Source organism: Pomacea canaliculata, linkage group LG7, assembly GCF_003073045.1.
Source record: "Pomacea canaliculata isolate SZHN2017 linkage group LG7, ASM307304v1, whole genome shotgun sequence".
NCBI lineage: Eukaryota > Metazoa > Mollusca > Gastropoda > Architaenioglossa > Ampullariidae > Pomacea > Pomacea canaliculata.
Window position 1 is genome coordinate 17755246 of NC_037596.1, and position 23952 is coordinate 17779197.

A 23952-nucleotide genomic window follows, 5' to 3' on the forward strand; every position below is an offset into this window, starting at 1 on the left:
TACAACGGATAGTTTATTTTTACTAAAGTTATCATGAACCAAAATGTCCAGCTTCGTTTTCAAGCGGCGACGTGTTACTACTTCAACGAAACAGACTGCTGTTCATCTGATATTTCATAGCATGATGTATACTTACCTGTGTAGATACAGCAGAAGACAGACCCAGCTTAGCAGAATGGCTTTTATTTAGAGGGCGCCTCACGTTTGGCCCAGTCAGACAGCGTGCACAGTCACTTAGTGCTTCAACACGATTGCTGGCTGTGAGTCACGCCACGCATGTGACGTGGAATTCTTTGTAGTCAGCGGTAATTGTAGATACTGTAATTAAAAGGTGAAAATTCAACGTGCTGACGAAAAGTATTTAGAATGTAGTAATTGTGTACTGCTAATAAATATAGCACTATATAAATATAACAAAACAGAGAATTTTTACCAAACGAGCAAACCTCTTACTATTACGATATCAATGTAAGAATTAAATCACCGACGCACCCGCCCCCAGTTCGCTTGTCGCTTTCCCTTTATGATGGTTAGAAGTTGACAAAGTTCAACTGTTTGCGAGCACATCATTTAGAATCTGGTGAAGGAAGAGGGTTTGTTTGCGTGTTCATGTGTGTGTGTGTGTTTGTGTGTGGGTGTGTGTTGTGAGAGAGAGAGAAGAGAGGAGAGTTTGTCTATCCAATGTTGACACCAGGTCCCTTAAAGATTACTTCATAAAATATTGTTCTTATTGATTTTTCTGAAAACGTTTCCGAGAGACCTGCTAACGATAATATATGTTTTGAGTATATTGACGACATGCTATTAGTATTTTAATCTTGAAAGGTACGTTCACCACACAAAACCAACAGGAAAGGTGTCGGAAATAACTGAAAAAGGAAATAAACAATATTCAATTTTATTATTTAAATACCAGTTTTTACTATGATGAATGATTGGTCTATCATCTATTGACTATGGCTGTGGCGACATTCAACAACTTGTATAACACTTAATTGTTAATTGTTCTGTGTAATGAATTTTTTTTGTTTGCTAACGTTTCTCCATATTATTCCACGTTTCCCAATTTACTCACAACAGAGAAGTCGAACCACCCGTACCTTATCTTGTTTCATTGTTTACTCAATACGGCTAAATTAAAGTTTTAGTGATATAGAAAAAAATAACTGTCTAAAGTTAGGAGTAGTGTCTTGGGTTAAATAAAGACATTTTAATATCTTGAATTTCTTTGAAGTGAAGTATTACGGGGCATACCGAAACAAAAGTAACATGAATGACGGGTAGGTTAAACTAAGCAAAACAACATGATGTAAACACAGAACACAGCCACAATACCACACCTACATACAGGTTGTTGCGTAGAGTATTCTCTAGCATTGTTCTGTAAGCCATCTACTTATATGACCGTCACGATAGTTTCACCTCATTTTCAAATCAATTTTGCATGATAGGACTAAAAAATTAACGATGTCAGTAGCGACACGTTTGGTAAAAATTTGCGTAGCAGTTATTATTCACTTAATCTAATGTGATGACATAAAACTGAATTTCACAGTCAGATGTGAGACTGAAGGAGGATTCAGCTTCTGAGGTAGAAATTTAACTTTAACTAGGCAGAAGCAGGTATTAGTTAAGATGTGTACCAAACTGTGTTAAAATTCAGTAGAACTGATTTTTTTTTGAAGGAACAGTTGGCGGTTATGAATTATGTCGTGTTAATTTATCCCACTTAATCTGTCTCAACCCTTCCTTTACTTTAACTGACCCTTACCTTATCTACTTCCATTCTCTGTTGTATACAAACACAGGGCACGTGGTTCTGGAAACTCTGTTTTTACTTGTTTTTATTACTTTCATTTAATTTGGATTGTTTTTTTCGCTTTTTCTATGGCTGATTTTGTATAGCAGAGGTGAATCCAGGTACGACAGGTAGATGACGCACGACTACAGGACACGTGAAGGTTGTTTAGTGTTTAAAACCAGAAATTTTCCTATTTACACGACAGAATCTAGGAAAGGAAAAAGTGAGTTTAACAATTGAAAACTTGAACAAACACTCAAAAATGACACAATAAAGCATTCCTCATCCTTACTCATTAGAATAGACAATGCTGACTACGATCATTATTAGCTTCAAAACCAGATAAAAATCTTGCAATGTCCATGTCTTGGTACATGGTAATGACATAAGACAAAACAGATTAGGTGAATACTTTCGCTGAAATAAAACGATATCCGTTGGTTTCCGTGCAGTTTCATCACGAAACCTTGTATGACTTGACTGTTTGGCAAACAGCAAGTTTTTTTATCGGTAAATTTTCAAAAACGAGACATGCTACTACAAAGCTTTCGGTTTAGGTTTTATTTTTTTCTTTAAGCTCGCAGAGACTAACAGGTGAGAACTTTGCAAAAGACTGAGCACTGGTCTTTGCACACAGCAATCCACCTACACACGTCCATGATTATTAGCTTTCGCAAAACATGAATAACCCTCCTTTATCAACAACACATTTGTACCCCGGGCAACACGATCCAGAGCTACATTCCAATCCTTCAACAATGCACTGCAACAGACAAAACGAAGTAGCGCGCGCGCACACACACACACACGCAAGCAAACAAACTAAACAATCTAAGTTTTAAGCTAGTATTTGAAATGGTGTATAAAATGTCTATGCCTACAGAAAATCGCTGAGATACATGGCATTAATGCTCATTGTCAGATATTTCAACCTGAAAGTCCGTGTTGTGATATTGTAGCTGAGACAACCAACACCACCTGGTCATGACAGAGATTACTGTAAGTGGAGAGGCTGTGTACAAAGTACATATTTATCATCAGTTATTATCATATCTCAGTTTTGTTTAAAAAGTGAGGGAAGAGAATATTTGCAATTAAATAGACTTTCTAGCACAAAAACCGTTTGTTACTCTCCTGCAACCTTTGTATTCATCATTTCTCACTACAGACCTGTTATCCCGTTACACAGTTTTTATTGTTGGTTAGTTTTCCACAAAATATTTTCAGAATAAGAGTTTGCTACTTACCCCTGCAACAAGTGCTGCTTGTAGATACACAAAAGCCAAGATGATCATTATGGTTATTATGATCTTCATAAAGGAAACAGCGGTCTGCTGATTTTGAGACGAAATGCAGTCGATAATCGGACAAAAAGACAAAAAAGAGAAATAATAATGAGACTTTCCATTTTTCAAAGTTTGAGTATAATGATGCTACCACATCTTCAATTCTATCTTATTCACGCCTTGTTTAATGAGAGTTTTTACTGATAAAAACAAACATTGTACCTTTCATGCTCTAAGATATACATCTGTATAAACAACGAAAATAAAATGTGGACAAGTGCTTTCTTATTTTAACACATTATCAGGTGGTTAGAAGACTTACAATTTCTTTTATGCAGAAATAGCAACTTGCCTCCAGTAAGTAAGAAAAAAGTATTTGTAAGTAGAAAAACCAATTTAAAAGTAAAAACATGATTTAAATTTAAACTTTTTATCGAAGGCAACGACAGTACTCGAAAGCCAATTGCAATTATTGAGTTTGACTGAATGAAAAATATCTTTGTGATTAAAAAAATTAGCAAAGATTATTCTAAAAACATTACCCAGTACCTTCATGCCTTATGTGTGTCTGGTCAGAACAAAGCTTCTTCTGCTGGATATATTCCCGAAGACAAAGAGTGAGAGAGAGAGTGTTGGATTATTTTTTTCGAGTTTTTAGAAAGATGCTTATTATCTGCGATGCAATTATAGAAAACAAACATCTGCGTGGCCTGTAGTTCGCCATAACCACAGATGGTCTTCATTTCTGACAGTCACCTGAAAATTGCTCCACCTAGCTCATGTATCGTCTAATTATTTTCTATTAAAAGAAATGGCAGCAACTGAAAGTTCATGTCATCTATAGTTTCCTTTTAATTACTGGTTAAAAATGTGCTTAAATGGAACTTATCTCTCAATTCAAGATAAAATGTCTACCACAGTTCATCACTGTTAAATTAAGTAAAATATTATTCGACAAGACATATTATAGCATGTTCATTATTTCGATGCAGGAACATGGAAACCAGACCTTACAGAATTACATGTCTTGTACATCGTCATCAAAACCTTTAAAGTCCGATTAATTGCTAAACATTGGTTCTCCAGCAATGAAGGTAGACTCATCTAATAACACCACGTGTCAGCGTTGTTTTGGTCATCGATAAATTTTCGATGTTTAACTTTAACAGAAGGTTGCTTTATTTGCTTATTGTGACATTTTTCAACTTGTAAAGACTTTCTTCACTTCATGTATGTTTAAAACTGATAACGAACTTTCAAAGCAAGTTGTCAAAGCCGCAACCATCTTCAGGTTTCTTGATATCTTCGTGTTTTCACTTGTCACGGGGGCGAGAACTTGTTTGGAATACAGGCAATGACTGACTCGTGATTACTTTTATCTTTTGTCACTTTACACGATTTTGTAGCACTGTCTAAATGTTTGTCTTTCTCTCCTTCTCTCCTTCTCTCCTTCTCTCCTTCTCTCCGAGTGTGTGTGTAAGAGACAGAAAGAGATTTATTGTAAAGCTGATTGTTTCTATCAGTGCAGTCATCTGTCTGTCGGCAAAGGAAAGGCGACATAAGACATTGTTACAAGATGAAATGGAAACTAAAATATCAAAGTCGGCTTTGGAGGTGGAACCTTGGACAACCGTTCCAGGTCCTGCACCTGACAGGGAGCCTGTGGTAGGAGATTCTTGTCAGAATGTAGTCTACACTTACGATTAAAGGCGACACGTGGTGTAGCTGCTTCTGATGATGACGACGATGATGTGTGTGAACACGCGATTACACATGTTTGTGAAAGTTTAGAAATTTTTGTGTCGGGTAAAAGTTCTTCCAGTGTCAAGATTTGAAAGTTTTTCAAACTACTAGTCTGTAATCTGCATAAAACAAAGTCTACTAGTGCTGAGGAGCAGTTTTGTTTGTTGTGGATGTAAAAACTAAACAAAATGTCGGTGATCGTGATTCCCAGGGTGACCTTAGCCGTGTGTAGCGAGACTTCCCTGAGACAACAACCATGAGGTCTGCTTGGAGTCGTCAGCTGAAGGTAGATGAATCACTACATTAAACAGTAAGAATTACACAATGGAAACCTCGCTCTCTCTCGCGACATTCAAAATCAGTTGACACAGGTAAAGCATTTCTCTATCCTTTACTCATCAAGCAGAGTAGACAATGTCTGACATGATCATTATAAGCATTAAGTCGGGCAAAATACTCTTGGAATGTTCATGTTTTGATACATGGCTACGACAGGAGACAAAAGTAGCCAATCACTTCCTGAAGAAGTGAAAGGATGTTCACGGTTTCCAATCCAACAGTCTGCAAGTCTTGACCGGGGTTGCACCTGGAGGAGAAACACATTTTAACTTCGGGCAACAAAACACAAGTCCACAACCCTGTCCTTCTCCAACGCACTGCAACAGATAAAACAAAGTCACACACACACACACACACACACACACACACCACACACACACACACACACACACACACTACTATACTAACTTTGTACATTTATTTGAAATGACAACTTTGAACAAGAAGACGACTGATGGATGTGACCTGTAATGTCGCTTTCGTGACTGAAATCTCTGAGCATAAAATAAATCCCCGCTACCATTAGACAGTTATTTTTTTATCACTGAAACTTTAATAATGATTAAGTAGCCAGCACTGAGAAAAAATGACAACATATCACATACGGGATGTCCGACTGTGGTGTTACTATACTGTTTAATAATGATGTGATATACTGTAAAATGATAGTTGAGACTTTGGATGGTTTCATTGTGTCTTTACTAAAAAAGAAGAAAATGGTTTTGTAATCGATTCACACACTTTAAAAGTTAAAAGTTAAAACTAAATACAAATTTATACACATAAATTGTTTATGCTATTCTCCTGCTTCCTTTTTAATAATCATCTCTCGCTGCTGACTTGTTATCCTTTCATTATAATAATAATAATATAATAATAATAATAATAATAATAATAATAATAATAATAATAATAATAATAATAATAATAATATAATAATAATAATAATAATAATAATAATAATAATAATAATAATAATAATAATAATAATAATAATAAATGTGTAACATTATTATTAGTTCTTTAACACTTATAGACATTGATATCATGGTATCACTATTACAACAAAATGTTTTAAGAATAACAATTCGCTACTTACCCCATCAACTATTCCTGCTTGCAGCCACACCAAAGCCACGATGGTCATTATGGTTATTATCAGCTTCATGATCAAAAAGACGATTTGATGATTTCGAGAAGAACTGCGACTGTTAATCCAAGAAGTTAAGACTTTTTCGAATGCAAGGAAAGTAAAAACAAAAATTACAAACAAGGAAAATGCAATGGTAAGTACCACTAAAAGAAAATGATATTGTAATAAAAATATAACAAAAGTTAATACAAACCTACCGGAATATTTTCGCCTGCTCTATGTGTCTGTCCAGAGGGGGAACTCGTGCTGCTGTTTATATTGCCAAAGAAACAGAGAGAGGAATAGTGGGAATATTTTTATGAGTTATCAGACAGAAGGTTATTACCTGCGATGCAATTAAAGAAAATAGAAATTCTGCGTGGTCAGTATTCTGTTCGCCATGACCACAGATGGTCGGCTTTGCTGTCAGTCACCTGAAAATTGCTCGACACAGCTCATGTATCGTCTGATTATTTTCCATTAAACCAAATGGCAGCAACTAAGAGTTCATGTAATCTATGGTTTCCTTTCAATACTGAATAGAAAAGTGTTTGTTAGATCGAACTTCTCATTCCATTTAAGATTAAATGTCGACCAGATTTTATTATTGTTTAATTAAATAAAATTATTATAGTCAAAAAGTTTTAAAGCAGGTTGCGACACCTATTATTTTACAATCCTGTAATAGAATTTTGAAAACAAGATTAAACTCATTGGACAAGTCATATTATAACAGGTGCATTACTTCAATGCAGGGACATGGAAAGCAAATCAGACCTTTCAAAATAACATGTCTTGTACATCGTCATCAAAATAGCAGGACAAACAATATTGTTTCTTAGTCACAGGTACACCGTGCAGTACCCTCAGGTAAAAGACCAACTGACTGTAGATGGTATTCGGGTCTGAACCATGACTGATGCACGTAGATGGGTGATATCATCATTTCCTGCATGTCCTGACATTGGTTGGTCTTCTGCTTCAGCTCTTTCCTTTTCTCTATCTTTCGCCAGGTCCTTAGACTCAGTTAATCCTTGTGCTGTTTTCCTTTTATCCCCAGAACGTGTGTGCAAGAAGTATTCCACGTCTCTTGTAATCCTGTCCAGTGGTTGGCCACTGTTTCTTCCAGGAGTTATTCTGGTGTCACAAACCTGTTTTTAACTTCGCAGTTGAACTCTTTTTGCTTTCTAAGGTCTCTAAGAAAGTTCACTTTGAATTTATAGTGCGGTCTGTCAGATTTGTCATGGACAGACCTCAGCTTTATCTTCATGGTTGCCACTAGCAGGTGGTGGTCTGTGGCTGCATCTGCACCTCGCTTTACTCTCACATCCAGCAGACTCCTTTTGAACTGGCGATTAATGGTGATGTGGTCGATTTGGTTTTCAGTATGTCCATCTGGAGAAGTCCAGGTGGTCTTGTGGATGGTTTTGTGTGGAAGAACTGTGCCTCCGACTACAATGTCATTCAACAAGCATTGTCATTTCCAACTTTAGCATTAATTTCGCCCATAATGATCGTTAGGTCTCGTTTTGGAATATGATCAACTAGTGCTTGAAGGCAAATGTAAAAGTCTTGTTTTTCCTCTACTTTATCTGTGTTGGTAGGTGAATAGCACAGGATGACGATGATCTTTCTTCCTTTGGAACCTTTCTGACGTGAGTCGTGGGTAAACTGGTTCCCATGCTATTAGAGCTCTTGCAGCCTCTGGTGTCATCAGTACTGCTACTCCTCGTGTTTGGTCATGGTGAAGGTCTTTATGTCCCGAGTAAATGATAGCCTCCCCTGACACATTTCTGGTCTGACTATTGCGACCATCCTGTCTCACACAAACCTTAAAGCTTGATGTTATTCGTGGGGACAACGATTGCTGAGTGAAGAAATGAAATTGAAATTCATGAAATTGAAGCTGACTCCTATTAGTGAGTACCTGGGTGGATGGCATGTTGTCTGTCTGCAAAGACGAACGCATATACTCTTGCAAAGTGATCCGCTGGAAGTCTCGGCGAGCCTAAAGAAAGAATGAGACTAAACCGGAAGCTTTGTAGCCTACTGCCTCTTCTTAGCATTTAACTGGAAAAAATCAACTGCCGAAATTCGAGTAATACTAGTTCGTGGTACCTGTGTAAAAGATGTCTTTTGTCAATGAGTACCTGTGTAGAAGGTCCCCTCCCCCCATTCTCTGGCTGCGCGTTTGTAGGAAAAAAATTTTAGTGTTTAATATTATTTAAGGTTTTGGTAACTCTTATTACCTGTAAGCTTTCTACGTGCTATTATTTAATGTGTGTATGATAAAGAGGTAGTCTTTTATAGTTGTATTATCTTTAGGATTATCGTTGTTGTGTGTGTGAACACTCAATCAAAAATGTTTGTGAATGTTTGAAATATTTGTGTAGGGAAAACATTTACCAAGTGCCAGGGTTTGAAGTCATAAGCAATAGAAAACTCGGTCTTGCGACAGTTAAAATCAGTTGACACAGGTAAAGCATTTCTCTATCCTTTACTCATCAAGCAGAGTAGACGATGTCTGACATGATCATTATTAGCATTAAGCCAGACAAAATACTCTTGGAATGTTCATGTCTTGATGGCTACGAAATGAGAAAAAAATAGCGAAATACTGTCTGAATAAGTCAAAGAAAGTTCATGGTTTCCAATCCAACGGTTTGCATCTCTTGACCGCGGGTGGCTCCGGAGAATCACATTTGAGATTCGGGCAACATAAGATAAGTAAACATTCTTCATTTTCTCCAACGCACTGCAACAGACGAAGCAAAGTCACACACAGATACAACTTGCTGCTAACTCTTGGCGAGGACAGAACTGAGTTAATGAACATGCACTTCAGATTCATTCACGCTACTATACTTTGTACATTTATTTGAAAAATCAACTTTGGACAAGAAGACGACTGATGCATGTGACCTGTCTAAGGTCAAGTAATGCCGCTTTGGTCACTGAAATCTCTGAGCTTAAAATAAACCTCGCTACCTTTAGATAGTAATTCTTTTTAATAAGTGAAACATCAGTTATATATACGTGCCTCTAAATTGAGGTTGTTGGGTGGTGTTACAATACTTTGTAATGGTGATGTAAAATGCTGTGATAATGACTTAGACTTCAGATGGTTTCATTATCTTTCTTTCCTCAAAAGGTAGAAAATGTTTTGCGATCGATGATGATGATGACGACTATGATGATGATTAAATAATTTTAGTAACAATATTAATAATATATGTGTAACATTATTAGTAGTTCTTTAACACTTATGGACATTGTAGCACTATTACAACAAATGGTTTTGATAAGAATTCGCTACTCACCCCATCAACCAATGCTGCTTGCAGCCACACCAAAGCCACGATGATCATTATGGTTATTATCAGCTTCATGATCAAAAAGACGATCTGCTGATTTCGAGAGGAACTGCAAGTACTAATCCAATAAGTTAAAACTTCATATAATGCAACGAAAGCAAAAAAACAGGAAAGTCAATTGCAACCGTAATTTCAGTGAATGAAAAAAAAATTTGTGATAAAAACATTAACAAAGGTTAATACAAAAGCAAACTGAATACCTTCACCTTTTCTGTATGTCCCGTAAGAAGATGAACTCGTGCTGCTGTTTATATTCCCGAGGACCAAGATTGAAAAAGACTGAACTATATTTATGAGTTCTCAGACAGAAGGTTATTACCTGCGATGCAATTAAAGAAAATAGAAATTCTGCGTGGTCAGTATTGTGTTCGCCATAACAACAGATGGTCGTCATTGCTGTCAGTCACCTGAAAATTGCTCGACACAGCTCATGTGTCGTCTGACTATTGTCCATTAAACCAAATTTTCAGCAACTAAGAGTTTATGTAATCTAAGGTTTCCTTTCAATGCTGGATAATAAGATTCGTGTTAAATTAAGCTTCTTATTCAATTTCGGATGAAATGTCGACCAGATTTTATGAGTGTATAATTAAATAAAATCAATATATTCAAAACGTTTTAAAACAGATTGTGACATCTATTATTTTACAATCAAGTAAAAGAATTTCGAAAACAAGATTAAACTCATTCGACAAGTCATATTATACTTTAATAATTATAGTAATTATAGCATTATTTCAATGCAGTGACATGGACATGGTTGTACCTGTGTAAAGGTGTCTTCTGTCAATGAGTACCTGTGTAGAAGGTTCCTCACCCTTTCTCTGAGTGCGTGTTCATTGGAAAAAAGTTTCCTAGTGTGTAATGTGATTTAAGCTTTCCGTAAGACTCTTTACCTGTAAGCTTTCTACTTGCTATTCTTGAATGTGTGTATGAAAAAAAGAAAGTAGTTTATAGCAGTATTATCCTCAGATTTACTGTTCTTCTGTATGTGTGTGTGGGATCGCACAATGGGACAGGGTTGAGAGGGTATAGAGATTTTGTGGATTGTGAAAGTTTACCAACAGTAAAGCTTTGAAAGTTTTTCAAAGGTAATATTCTCGTAATCTGCATATACCAAAATCTAGCTATGCTAAGAAGCAGAGTTTTGTTTGTTGTCGATGAAAAAACAACACAAAATGTCGGTGATCGTACATCCCAGGCTGCCATTAGCCGTGTGGAGCGAGACTTTCTCTGAGCCCACAACCATGAGGTCTGCTTGGAGTCGTCAGCTGAAGGTAGATGAATCACCACACTAAAATGAAGGATTTAAGTAGAGGAAAACTCGGTCTTGCGACAGTCAAAATAAGTTGACACAGGTAAATCATTTCTCATACTTTACTCATCAAGCAGAGTAGACAATGTCTGACATGATCATTATTAGCATCAAACCTGACAAAATACTCTGGATATGTTCATGTCGTGATACATTGGTACGACAGGAGACAAAAGTAGCGAATTAATTTGTGTTGAGGTCGAAGATTGAGAGTTTCTCTGTTCCTGGTTTGCAGGATTCGGTAAACGGTTGGGCACGTCTATAACAATTGAGCCCCGGGCAGCATTTCCGCTGACTGCAACTCCAACTTTCTGGGCTGCACTGCAAGAGACACAACAAAGTCTTTCTCACACACAAGCAGCTGCTAACTCTTAATAGATGTGCAAAAAATGTATTTGTTCTTGATCACCGATGCACACATGATCATTCACATTAATTGAAGTTTAGCACCACTACAACAAAATGTATTACGAAAAAAAGTTTGCTACTTACCCCATCAACCAATGCTGCTTGCAGCCACACCAAAGCCACGATGATCATTATGGTTATTATCAGCTTCATGATCAAAATGGCGATTTGCTGATTTCAAAATAAACTTCAATACTTAATCCCAAGAAAATACAATAAAGCCAATTGTAGGTCGTAAGTTCAACTCAATGCAAAATGACTTTGTGATAGAAAAGTTAACAAAGTTTAATACGAAAAACTACCCGAATACCTTCGCCTCTTATATGTGTCTGGCCGATAGAGAAACTCGTGCTGGTGGTGACATTCCCCAAGACAAAGAGAGATAAAGAGTTTTGGTATTGGATTCTATTTATTTTTATGTGTTTTAAGACAGAAGCTTATTATCTGCGATGCAATTATAGAAAACAATTAATTGCGTGGCCAACCTTCTGTTCGCCATAACCACAGATGGTCGACATTTCTGTCAGTCACCCGAAAATTGCTCGACACAGCTTATGTATCGTCTGACTACTGTCCATTAAACGAAATGGCAGCAACTAAAAGTTTATGTCATCTATTGTTTCCTTTAATTACTGAATAGAAAAATGTTCTAAAGATGAGACTAATAATTATATTGGAGATAAAATGTCCAGTATATTAATGATAGTGAAATAAATATATTCGTACATTCTTCAAGCTGATTGTGCCCACTATTTGTTTACAATCGGCTAATAGCATTGTTTTAAAAAAAATATTAAACTAATTCGTAGCCTCTAATAAGAAAGTAAAGCAATAGATTTTTTTATCCTTTGACGATTAATGTCATTACTTTTTTTTTTTTCTCTCAATCACACACGCGAATGAGATCGCACGTACACAGACAGGCGCGCGAAAAAATTTGAATAAATAAAATGAAACAGATTAATATACATTAATGTAATGGAATCAAAAAGAAATGAAACATTGCTTCACGGGTAGTTTATATATTGTGATGGCTAATCCCATCTGATAACTGTGATCTGTTGTTTAACGACAGTTGAAACCTGCGGATACAAAACTTTCCGCGCCTACCCAATAGCTAAAAATGGTGATGTTCATTATGATTGATAATTGGTTTATTTAAAATGATGATGACGATGACAATGATGTCGATAATGACGATGTTTATCTTTGTGACAATCGTTGCCGTGTGTGTAAAAGCGCAATTACACAGGTTTAGGAGCGTTTAGAGATTTGTGTAAAGTAGAAGTTCATCAACAGTAAAGTTCTGAAGTTTTTTAAAACTAAAAAGTAAGTTTTGGCAATGGAAAACTCGTTCTTGAGACAGTTCAAATCAGTTGACACAGGTAAAGTGTTTTAGTATGCTTTATTCATCAAGCAGAGTAGACAATGTCTGACATGATCATTAAAAGAAACAAAACAGATAAAATACTCTGGGAATGTTGATGTCTTGATACATGGCTACGACAGGAGACACAAGTAGCGAGTTACTGTCTGCTGAAGTCAAAGGTCAAGTTCGTCGGTTTCTGTGCTAGTTTTTTGACCTGCACTTTATTAGCTTTGTGCCAACAACCCTAGCACATCTGAGCCCCCGACAACATCTTTTAGGACCACAATTCTCACCGAGTTTTTGGCACTGCAACAGACAAAAGGAGTTTTCTCTCTCAAAAACACACTAGTAGCTGCTAACTCTGAGCAAAGACAGAACTGAGTTAGTGATACAGTATACAGAAATAATATTGGTAATCAATCAGGTTATGCCCATTCCGCCCACTATAAAAACTTTGCACTTTGTACATTTGTTTCACATGTTACCTTCGAACAAAAAGAATGATGGATGTGACTTGTTTACAGTCAAGTAATGTCCCTTTGGTCATAGAAATCTCTGAGCATAAAATAAATCCCTGCTACCTTTAGACAGTTAATTCTTCTTATCACTGAAACTTTAATTATGATTAAAAAGGTGGTATTGAGTAACAGGATAACAGCTACGAGTCTTCAACTTCAGGTGTTACTCCTGGGATACGTGGAATAATACAGAGAAACACAAGCAAACAATTTAAAAATTCTGTCACATACATCAGTTTCTCATTATTATATTTAACAATAACAATAACAACCGAATTTATTAATCCCAACGGACAATTTAGATGGGAGCTGTGCCCTGTTTCCAAAATATATGTATATGGGGGAAAAAACCACACACAAACACAGCCACACACATGCACACCGACCCATAATATTTAGTTATCATTCGTGATATTATTTTAGTGATGAAGAATTGAAGGAATTATACATGTTAATATTAAATATTTTAGGGCTTGAGGTCTGACATGGAGTTAAATACAAGATTCAAAGAGTATATTACAGTAAATAATACAAATGTTAAATCTCTATTGGTTTCCAGATCACATCATGCAAGGACTGTGTCAAAAATTAATAAACTACAAAATGCTTATAGATACAATAGATTTACAACAAAATTAGCTGTTCTTTATCACGGTGCCCCACATGATGATTGACATTGATTGGAGTTTAGCACCACTACAACAAAATGTTTTACGAATAAAAGTTTGCTACTTACCCCATCAACTAAAGCTACTTGCAGCGACACCAAAGCCACGATGATCATTATGGTTATTATCAGCTTCATAATCAAGATGACGACCTGCTGATTTCGAGAGGAACTGCAACTGTTAATTAAATAAGTAAAAACTTCATATAATGCAACAAAAGTAAAAATACAGTAAAGGCAATTGCAATCGTAATTTCCACTTAATGAAAAATGACTTTGTGATAAAAATATCAACAAAAGTTAATACAAACGCAACCTGAATACCTTCGCCTTTTCTGTATGTCTCGTCAGAAGATGAACTCGTGCTGCTGTTTATATTCCCGAGGACCAAGATTGAAAAATACTCGGACTATTTTTATGAGTCCTCAGACAGAAGGTTATTACCTGCGATTCAATTAAAGAAAATAGAAATTCTGCGTGGTCAGTATTGTGTTCACCATAACCACAGATAGTCGGCATTGCTGTCAGTCACCTGAAAATTGCTCGACACAGCTCATGTATCGTCTGACTATTGTCCATTAAACCAAATTGTCAGCAACTAAGAGTTTATGTAATCTATGGTTTCCTTTCCATACTGGATAGAAAAATTTATGGTAGATCAATTTTCTCATTCAATTTCGCATAAAATGTCTACCAGATTTTATTACTGTATAATTAAAGAAAATCAATATATTCAAAACGTTTTAAAGCAGATTGCGACACCTATTATTTTACAATCTTGTAATAGAATTTCGAAAACAAGATTATACTCATTCGACAAGTCATATTATACTATATTAATTATAGTAATTATATCATTACTTCAATGCAGGGACATGGAAAGCAGTCCAGACCTTACAGACTAACAGGAGTATGTCTTGTACATCTTCTACAATGTTGCTTCAAGAGTCCCAAAATTTTCACATACGGTTTGGATGATGTACAGAGAAGTTCACAATTATAAACACACATCTTCATTTTTCTTTATTAATCTTGATTCCTTGAAATTTCCTAAGCGTTTCTTCTGCCATAGGGGTTGACGAGGTCATAACTCCAGACTGGATTCGAACGTATCCTTGTCCTAGATGATCGGGTGTCGACTACACTTTCAAACTTCCGAACCTCAGGTACTGACTGGAGAGAAATACCGGCTGGTACCGATACAAAGCACTCCAGTAATACAAGTTCATGGTACCTGTGTAAAAGGTGTCTTCTGTCAATGAGTACCTGTGTAGAAGGTTCCTTACACTTTCTCTGGCAGCGTGTTCATAGGAAAGTGTAAGTTGATTTAAGCTTTTGGTAAAACTCTTTACCTGCACGCTTTCAACTGACTATTTTTTAAAGTGTGCATCACAGTCTCCATTAGCCGTGTATAGCAAGACTGTTCCTGAGCCCACAACCATGAGGTCTGCTTGGAGTCGTAAGTAGAAGGTAGACGAATCCACTACACTAAAATGTAGGTTTTAAGCAGATGAAAACTTCGCCTCTTATTTGTGTCTTGCCGATAGAGATACTGGTGCTGGTAGTGACATTTCCGAAGACAAAGAGAGATAAAGAGTGTTGGTATTGGATTCTAGTTATTTTTATGAGTTTTCAGACAGAAGCTTATTATCTGCGATGCAATTACAGAAAACAAAACACTGCGTGGCCAACCTTCTGTTCACCATTACCACAGATGGTCGGAATTTCTGTCAGTCACCCGAAAATTGTCTGACATAGCTCATGTATCGTCTAATCATTGTCATTAAGCGAAGTGGCAGCAACTAAAAGTTTATGTCATCTATTGTTTCCTTTAATTACTGAATAGAAAAATGTTCTAAAGATGAGACTAATCATTCCATTGGAGATAAAAAGTCCAGCAGATTAATGATAGTGAAATAAATATATTCGTACATTCTTCAAGCTGATTGTGCCCACTATTTGTTTACAATCGGCTAATAGCATTGTTTGCAAAAAATATTAAACTAGCCTCTAATAAGAAAGTAAAGCAATAGATTTTTTTATCCTTTCAAGATTAATGTCATTATCTTTTTTTCTCTCAAACACACACGCGGATGATATCGCACACACACAGACAGGCGAGCAAAAAATTTGAATAAATAAAATGAAACAGATTAATATACATTAATGTAATGGAATCAAAAAGAAATGAAACATTGCTTCACGGGTGGTTTAAATATTGTGGTGGCTAATCCCATCTGAAAACTGTGATCAGTTGTTTAAACCTGCGGATACAAAACTTTCCCGCCTACCCAATATCTAAAAATGATAATGTTTCATTATGTGTGATAATTGGTTTATTGAAGATGACGATGACGACGATAATGTTGATAATGCCGATGTTTATCTTTGTGACAATCGTTGTCCTGTGTGTGTAAAAGTGCAATTACACAGGTTTAGGAGCGTTTAGAGATTTGTGTAAAGTAAAAGTTCATCAACAGTAAAGTTCTGAAGTTTTTTAAAACTAATAAGTAACTTTGGCAATGGAAAACTCGTTCTTGAGACAGTTCAAATCAGTTGACACAGGTAATGTTTTTAGTATGCTTTATTCATCAAGCAGAGTAGATAATGTCTGACATGATCATTAAAAGAATCAAAACAGATAAAATACACTGGGAATGTTGATGCCTTGATACATGGCTACGACAGGAGACACAAGTAGCGAGTTACTGTCTGCTGAAGTCAAAGGTCAATTTCGTCGGTTTCTGTGCTAGGGTTTTGACCAGCAAATCGTTAGCCTTGTGCCGAAAACCGTAGTACATTTGAGCCCCGGGCAACATCTTTCAGGATCACAATTCTCACCGAGTGTTTTGCACTGCAACAGACAGAACGAGTTCTCTCTCTCACACCACTAGCTGCTAACTCTGGGCAAAGAAAGAACTGAGTTAGTGATACAGTATACAGAAATAATATTGGTGATCAATCAGGTTATGCCCATCCCGCCTACTATAATAACTTTGTACTTTGTACATTTGTTTCACATGTTACCTTCGAACAAAAAGAATGATAGATGTGACTTGTTTACAATCAAGTAATGTCCCTTTGGTCATAGAAATCTCTGAGAATAAAATAAATCACCGCTACCTTCAGACAGTTATTTAGTCTTATCACTGAAACTTTAATTATGATTAAATAGCCGGTATTGAATAACATGATAACAGCTACGACTCGTCAACTTCAGGTGTTAGTCCTGGGATACGTGGATGAATACAGAGAAACACAAACAAACAATTTAAAAATTCACTCATACACATCAGTTTCTCATTATTATATTTAGTTATCATTCGTGATATTATTTTAGTGAGGTAAGAGTTGAAGGAATTATACATGTTAATATTAAATATTTTAGGGCTAGAGGTCTGACATGACGTTAAATACAAGATTCAAAGAGTATATTACAGTAAATAATACAAATATTAAATCTCTATTGGTTTTCAAAATCACATCATGCAAGGACAGTGTCAAAAATGAATAAACTACAAAATGCTTTAAATATAATAGATGTACAACAAAATTAGTTGTTCTTTATCATGGTACCCCACATGATGATTGACATTGATTGAATTTTAGCACCACAACAACAAAATGTTTTACTAGAAAGAGTTTGCTACTTACCCCATCAACTAAAGCTATTTGCAGCCACACCAAAGCCACGATGATCATTATGGTTATTATCAGCTTCATAATCAAAATGACGACCTGCTGATTTCGAGAGGAACTGCAACTGTTAATTAAATAAGTTAAAACTTCATATAATGCAACAAAAGTAAAAATACAGTAAAGGCAATTGCAATCGTAATTTCCACTGAATGAAAAATGACTTTGTGATAAAAATATTCACAAAGGTTAATACAAACGCAACCTGAATACCTTCGCCTTTTCTGTATGTCTCGACAGAAGATGAACTTGTGCTGCTTATCTTCCCGAGAACAGAGATTTAAAAAAACTCGAACTATTTTTATGAGTTCTCAGACAGAAGGTTATTACCTTCGATGCAATTAAAGAAAATAGAAATTCCGCGTGGTCAGTATTGTGTTTGTCATAACAACAGATGGTCGGCATTGCTGTCAGTCACCTGAAAATTGCTCGACATAGCTCATGTATCGTCTGACTATTGTCCATTAAACCAAATTTTCAGCAACTAAGAGTTTATGTAATCTATGGTTTCCTTTCCATACTGGATAGAAAAATTTATGGTAGATCAAACTTCTCATTCAATTTCGCATAAAATGTCTACCAGATTTTATTACTGTATAATTAAATAAAATCAATATATTCAAAAGGTTTTAAAGCAGATTGTGACACCTATTATTTTACAATCTTGTAATAGAATTTCGAAAACAAGATTATACTCATTCGACAAGTCATATTATACTATAATAATTATAGTAATTACAGCATTACTTCAGTGCAGGGACATGGAAAGCAGTCCAGACCTTACAAACTAACATGAGTATGTCTTGTACATCTTCTACAATGTTGCTTCAAGAGTTCCTAAATGTTCACATACGGTTTGGATGATGTACAGAGAAATTCACAATTATACACACACATCTACATTTTTCTTTATTAATCTTGATTCCTTGAAATTTTCTAAGCTTTTCTGCCACTGGGGTTAACGAGGTCATTACTCCAGACTGGAGTCGAACAAATCCTTGTCCTAGAGGATCGGGTGTCAACTACACTTTCAAACTTCCTAACCGCAGGTGCTGACTGGAGAGAATGCTATTCTTGAAAGTGTGTATGAAAAAAAAGAAAGTAGTTTATAGAAGTACTATCTTAATGTTTACTGTTCCTGTGTATGTGTGTGGGATCGCACATTGGGACAGGGTTGAAATGGTTAGAGATTTTGTGGAGTGTGACAGTTCACCGACAGTAAAGCTTTGAAAGTTTTTCAAAGGTAATATTGTCGTAATCTGTATATACCAAAACCTAGCTTTGCAAAGGATCAGAGTTTTGTTTGTTGTCGATAAACACAAAAAATTCGGCGATCGTATATAACAGGCTGCCATTAGCCGTGTATATCTAGACTTTTCTTGAGACCATGAGGTCCACATGGAGTGGTCAGCAGAAGGTAGATGAATCCACTACACTAAAATCTAGGTTTTAAATACAGGAAAACTCGGTCTTGTGACAGTGAAAATAAATTGACACAAGTAAATCATTTCTCTATCCTTTACTCATCAAGCAGAGTAGACAATGTCTGACACAATCATTATTAGCATCAAACCGCACAAAATACTCTGGGAATGTTCATATCGGAATACATGGGTACGACAGGAGAGAAAAGTAGCGAAGTACTTTGTGATGTAGTCAAAGTTCGTGGGTTTCCGTGCTATGTTTCCGGTTTGCAGTAGTCGGTAAACGGTTGGCCACGTCTATCACAAGTGAGCCCCGGGCAACATGTCCGATGACTACAACTCCAACCTTCTGGGCTGCACTGCAAGAGACAAACTTGTAACCCCATGAGAGAAAGATGTGTTAATTGTGTCAACAGACGTGTCAAAAATGAATATAATACAAAATGTTTATTGATATAATACAGGTTAAAAAAATTAGTTGTTCTTGATCACCGATGCACACATTGTCATTAAACATTGATTGAAGTTTAGCAACACTACAACAAAATGTATTACGAGAAAAAAAACTTGTTACTTACCCCATCAACTAATGCTGCTTGCAGCCACACCAAAGCCACGATGATCATTATGGTTATTATCAACTTCATGATCAAAAAGACGATTTGCTGATGTCAAAATGCACTGCAATTCTTAATCCAAAAAAAATACAAGAAAGGCAATTGTAATTCGTAAGTTCAACTCAATACAAAATGATTTTTTATTAAAAAGTTAACAAAAGTTAATACAAAAACTACCCGAATACCTTCGCCTCTTATATGTGTCTGGCCGATAGAGAAACTCGTGCTGGTGGTGAAATTCCCCAAGACAAAGACAGATAGAGAGTGTTTGTATTGGATTCTATTTACTTTGATGAGTTTTTTAGCCAGAAGCTTATTATCTGCGATGCAATTATGGAAAACAATTAATTGCGTGGTCAGTATTGTGTTCGCCATAACCACAGATGGTCGGCATTGCTGTCAGTCACCCGAAAATTGCTCGACACAGCTCATGTATCGTCTGATTATTGTCCATTAAACGAAAGGGCAGCAACACAAAGTTAATGTCATCTGTTGTTTCCTTTAATTACTGGATAGAAAAATGTTCTAAAGATGAGACTAATCATTCCATTCTAAATAAAATGTCCAGCAGATTAATGATAGTGAAATAAATATATTCGTACAATCTTCAAGCTCATTGTACCCACTATTTGTTTACAATCGGCTAATAGCATTGTTTGCAAAAAATATTAAACTAATTCGTAGCCTCTAATAAGAAAGTAAAACAATAGATGTTTTTATCCTTTCAAGATTAATGTCAGTATCTATCTTTTTTTCTCTCAAACTCACACGCAAATGATATCGCACACACACACAGACAGGCGAGCGAGAAAATTTGAATAAATTAAATGAAACAGATTAATATACATTAATGTAAAAAAGTAAGTTTTAAGCAATGGAAAACTCTTTATTGAGACAGTTCAAATTAGTTGACACAGGTAAACTTTTGTAGTATCCTTTATTTATCAAGCAGAGTAGACAATGTCTGACATGATCATTAACAGCATCAAACGAGACAAAATACTCTGGGAATGTTGATGCCTTGATACATGGCTACGACAGGAGACACAAGTAGAGAGTTACTGTCTGCTGAAGTCAAAAGTCAAGTTCGTCGGTTTCCGTGCTTGCTTTTCGACCAACAAAGCTCGGGCCACTTGCCAATAACCTTAGCACAACAGAGCCCTGGGCAACAATTGCCAAGATTACATGAAAAACCTTCCATGGTGCACTGCAACAGACAGAAGGAGTTCTATCACACACACAACTAGCTGCTAACTCTTAGCAAAGACAGAACTGAGTTAGTGATACAGTATACAGAAATAATATTGGTGATCAATCAGGTTATGCACATTCCGACCACTGTACTAACTTTGTACTTTGTATATTTATTTCACATGTTACCTTCGAACAAAAAGAATGATGGATGTGACTTGTTTACAGTCAAGTAATGTCCCTTTGGTCATAGAAATCTCTGAGCATAAAATAAAAATCCGCTACCTTTAGACAGTTAATTCATCTTATAACTGAAACTTTAATTATGATTAAATATTGAATAACACAATAACAGCTACATGTCTTCAACTTCAGGTGAGTCCTGGGATACGTGGAATATTAAAGAGAAACACAAGCAAACAATTTAAAATGTCACTCCTACTCATCAGTTTCTCATTATTATGTTTAATTTTCATTCATGATATTATTTAAGTGAGGTAAGAGTTGAAGAAATTATACATATTAATATTAAATATTTTAGGGCTAGAGGTCTGACATGAAGTTAAATACGAGATTCACAAAGTATACTACAATAAAGAATACAAAAGTTAAATATCTATTGGTTTTCAAAATCACATCATGCAAGGACAGTGTCAAAAATGAATAAACTACAAAATGCTTTTAATATAATAGATGTACAACAAAATTAGTTGTTCTTTATCACGTTGCCCCACATGATGATTGACATTGATTGAATTTTAGCACCACTACAACAAAATGTTTTACGAAGAAGAGTTTGCTACTCACCCCATCAACTACTGCTGCTTGCAGCGACACCAAAGCCACGATGATCATTATGGTTATTATCAGCTTCATAATCAAAATGACGACCTGCTGATTTCGAGAGGAACTGCAACTGTTAATTAAATAAGTTAAAACTTCATATAATGCAACAAAAGTAAAAATACAGTAAAGGCAATTGCAATCGTAATTTCCACTGAGTGAAAAATGACTTTGTGATAAAAATATCAACAAAGATTAATACAAACGCAACCTGAATACCTTCGCCTTTTCTGTATGTCTCGTCAGAAGACGAACTCGTGCTGCTGCTTATCTTCCCGAGAACAAAGATTAAAAAAGACTGGACTATTTTTATGAGTTCTCAGACAGAAGGTAATTACCATCGATGCAATTAAAGAAAATCGAAATTCTGCGTGGTCAGTATTGTGTTCACCATAACCACAGATAGTCGGCATTGCTGTCAGTCACCTGAAAATTGCTCGACACAGCTCATGTATCGTCTGACTATTGTCCATTAAACCAAATTTTCAGCAACTAAGAGTTTATGTAATCTATGGTTTCCTTTCCATACTGGATAGAAAAATTTATGGTAGATCAAACTTCTCATTTAATTTCGCATAAAATGTCTACCAGATTTTATTACTGTATAATTAAATAAAATCAATATATTCAAAACGTTTTAAAGCAGATAGCGACACCTATTATTTTACAATCTTGTAATAGAATTTCGAAAACAAGATTAAACTCATTTGACAAGTCATATTATACTCTATTAATTATAGTAATTAAAGCATTACTTCAGTGCAGGGACATGGAAAGCAGTCCAGACCTTTCAAACTAACATGAGTATGTCTTGTACATCTTCTACAATGTTGCTTCAAGAGTTCCAAAATTTTCACATACGGTTTGGATGATGTCCAGAGAAGTTCACAATTATAAACACACATCTTCATTTTTCTTTATTAATCTTGATTCCTTGAAATTTCCTAAGCGTTTCTGCCATAGGGGTTGACAAGGTCATTACTCCAGACTGGAGTCGAACAAATCCTTGTCCTAGATGATCGGGTGTCGACTATATTTGTAAACTTCCGAACCGCAGGTGATGACTGGAGAGAAATACCGGCTGGTACCTATACAAAGCACTTTAGTAATACAAGTGTGTGGTACCTGTGTAAAAGGTGTCTTCTGTCAATGAGTACCTGTGTAGAAGGTTCCTTACACTTTCTCTGAATGCGTGTTCATAGGAAAGTGTAAGTTGATTTAAGCTTTCGGTAAAACTCTTTACCTGCATGCTTTCTACTGACTATTTTTTAATGTGTGTATGAAAAAAGAAAGTAGTTTATAGTAGTATTATCTTCAGGTTTACTGTTCCTCTCTGTGTGTGGGATCGCACAATGGAAAAGGTTTGGGAGGGTTTAGAGATTTGTGGAGTGTGAGAGTTCACAGACAGTAAAGCTTTGAAAGTTTTTCAATGCTAATATATTCGTAATCTGCGTATACCAAAATCTAGCTTTGCAAAGGAGAAGAGTTTTGTTTGTTGTCGATGAACAACAACACAAAAAGTCGGTGATCGTGCATCACAGTCTCCATTAGCCGTGTGTAGCAAGACTTTCTCTGAGCCCACAACCATGAGGTCTGCTTGGAGTCGTCAGTAGAAGGTAGATGAATCCACTACACTAAAATGTAGGTTTTAAGCAGATGAAAACTTCGCCTCTTATATGTGTCTGGCCGATAGAGAAACTCGTGCTGGTAGTGACATTCCCGAAGACAAAGAGAGATAGAGAGTGTTGGTATTGGATTCTAGTTATTTTTATGAGTTTTCAGACAGAAGCTTATTATCTGCGATGCAATTATAGAAAACAATTAATTGCGTGGCCAACCTTCTGTTCGCCATAACAACAGATAGTCGGCATTTCTGTCAGTCACCCGAAAATTGCTCGACACAGCTTATGTATCGTCTAATTATTGTCCATTAAACGAAATGGCAGTAACTACAAGTTAATGTCATCTATTGTTTCCTTTAATTACTGGATAGAAAAATGTTCTAAAGATAAGACTAATCATTCCATTGGAGATAAAATGTCCAGCAGATTAATGATAGTGAAATAAATATATTCGTACATTCTTCAAGCTGATTGTGCACACTATTTGTTTACAATCGGCTAATAGCATTGTTTGCAAAAAATATTAAACTAATTGGTAGCCTCTAATAAGAAAGTAAAGCAATAAATTTTTTATCTTTTTAAGACTAATGTCAGTATCGATCTTTTT

The 23952-nt window shown here is 35.8% G+C and overlaps 2 long non-coding RNA genes across 3 annotated transcripts; both read right to left on the minus strand.

Moving 5' to 3' along the window:
- Nucleotides 1–5392: 5392 nt before the first annotated feature.
- On the minus strand, nucleotides 5393–6400 carry LOC112569273. The gene is made up of 2 exons (XR_003100358.1): nucleotides 6269–6400; nucleotides 5393–5486 (listed from the first exon to the last, which is right to left on the minus strand). It is a non-coding gene; the product is annotated as an uncharacterized LOC112569273 (long non-coding RNA).
- Nucleotides 6401–12796: 6396 nt separating this feature from the next.
- On the minus strand, nucleotides 12797–14326 carry LOC112568505. 2 transcript variants are annotated; one of them, XR_003100111.1, is made up of 3 exons: nucleotides 14277–14326; nucleotides 14022–14130; nucleotides 12797–13073 (listed from the first exon to the last, which is right to left on the minus strand). It is a non-coding gene; the product is annotated as an uncharacterized LOC112568505 (long non-coding RNA). The 2 variants fall into 2 exon arrangements; XR_003100112.1 differs by having other exon boundaries at nucleotides 14269–14290.
- Between the last annotated feature and the right edge of the window lie 9626 nt (nucleotides 14327–23952).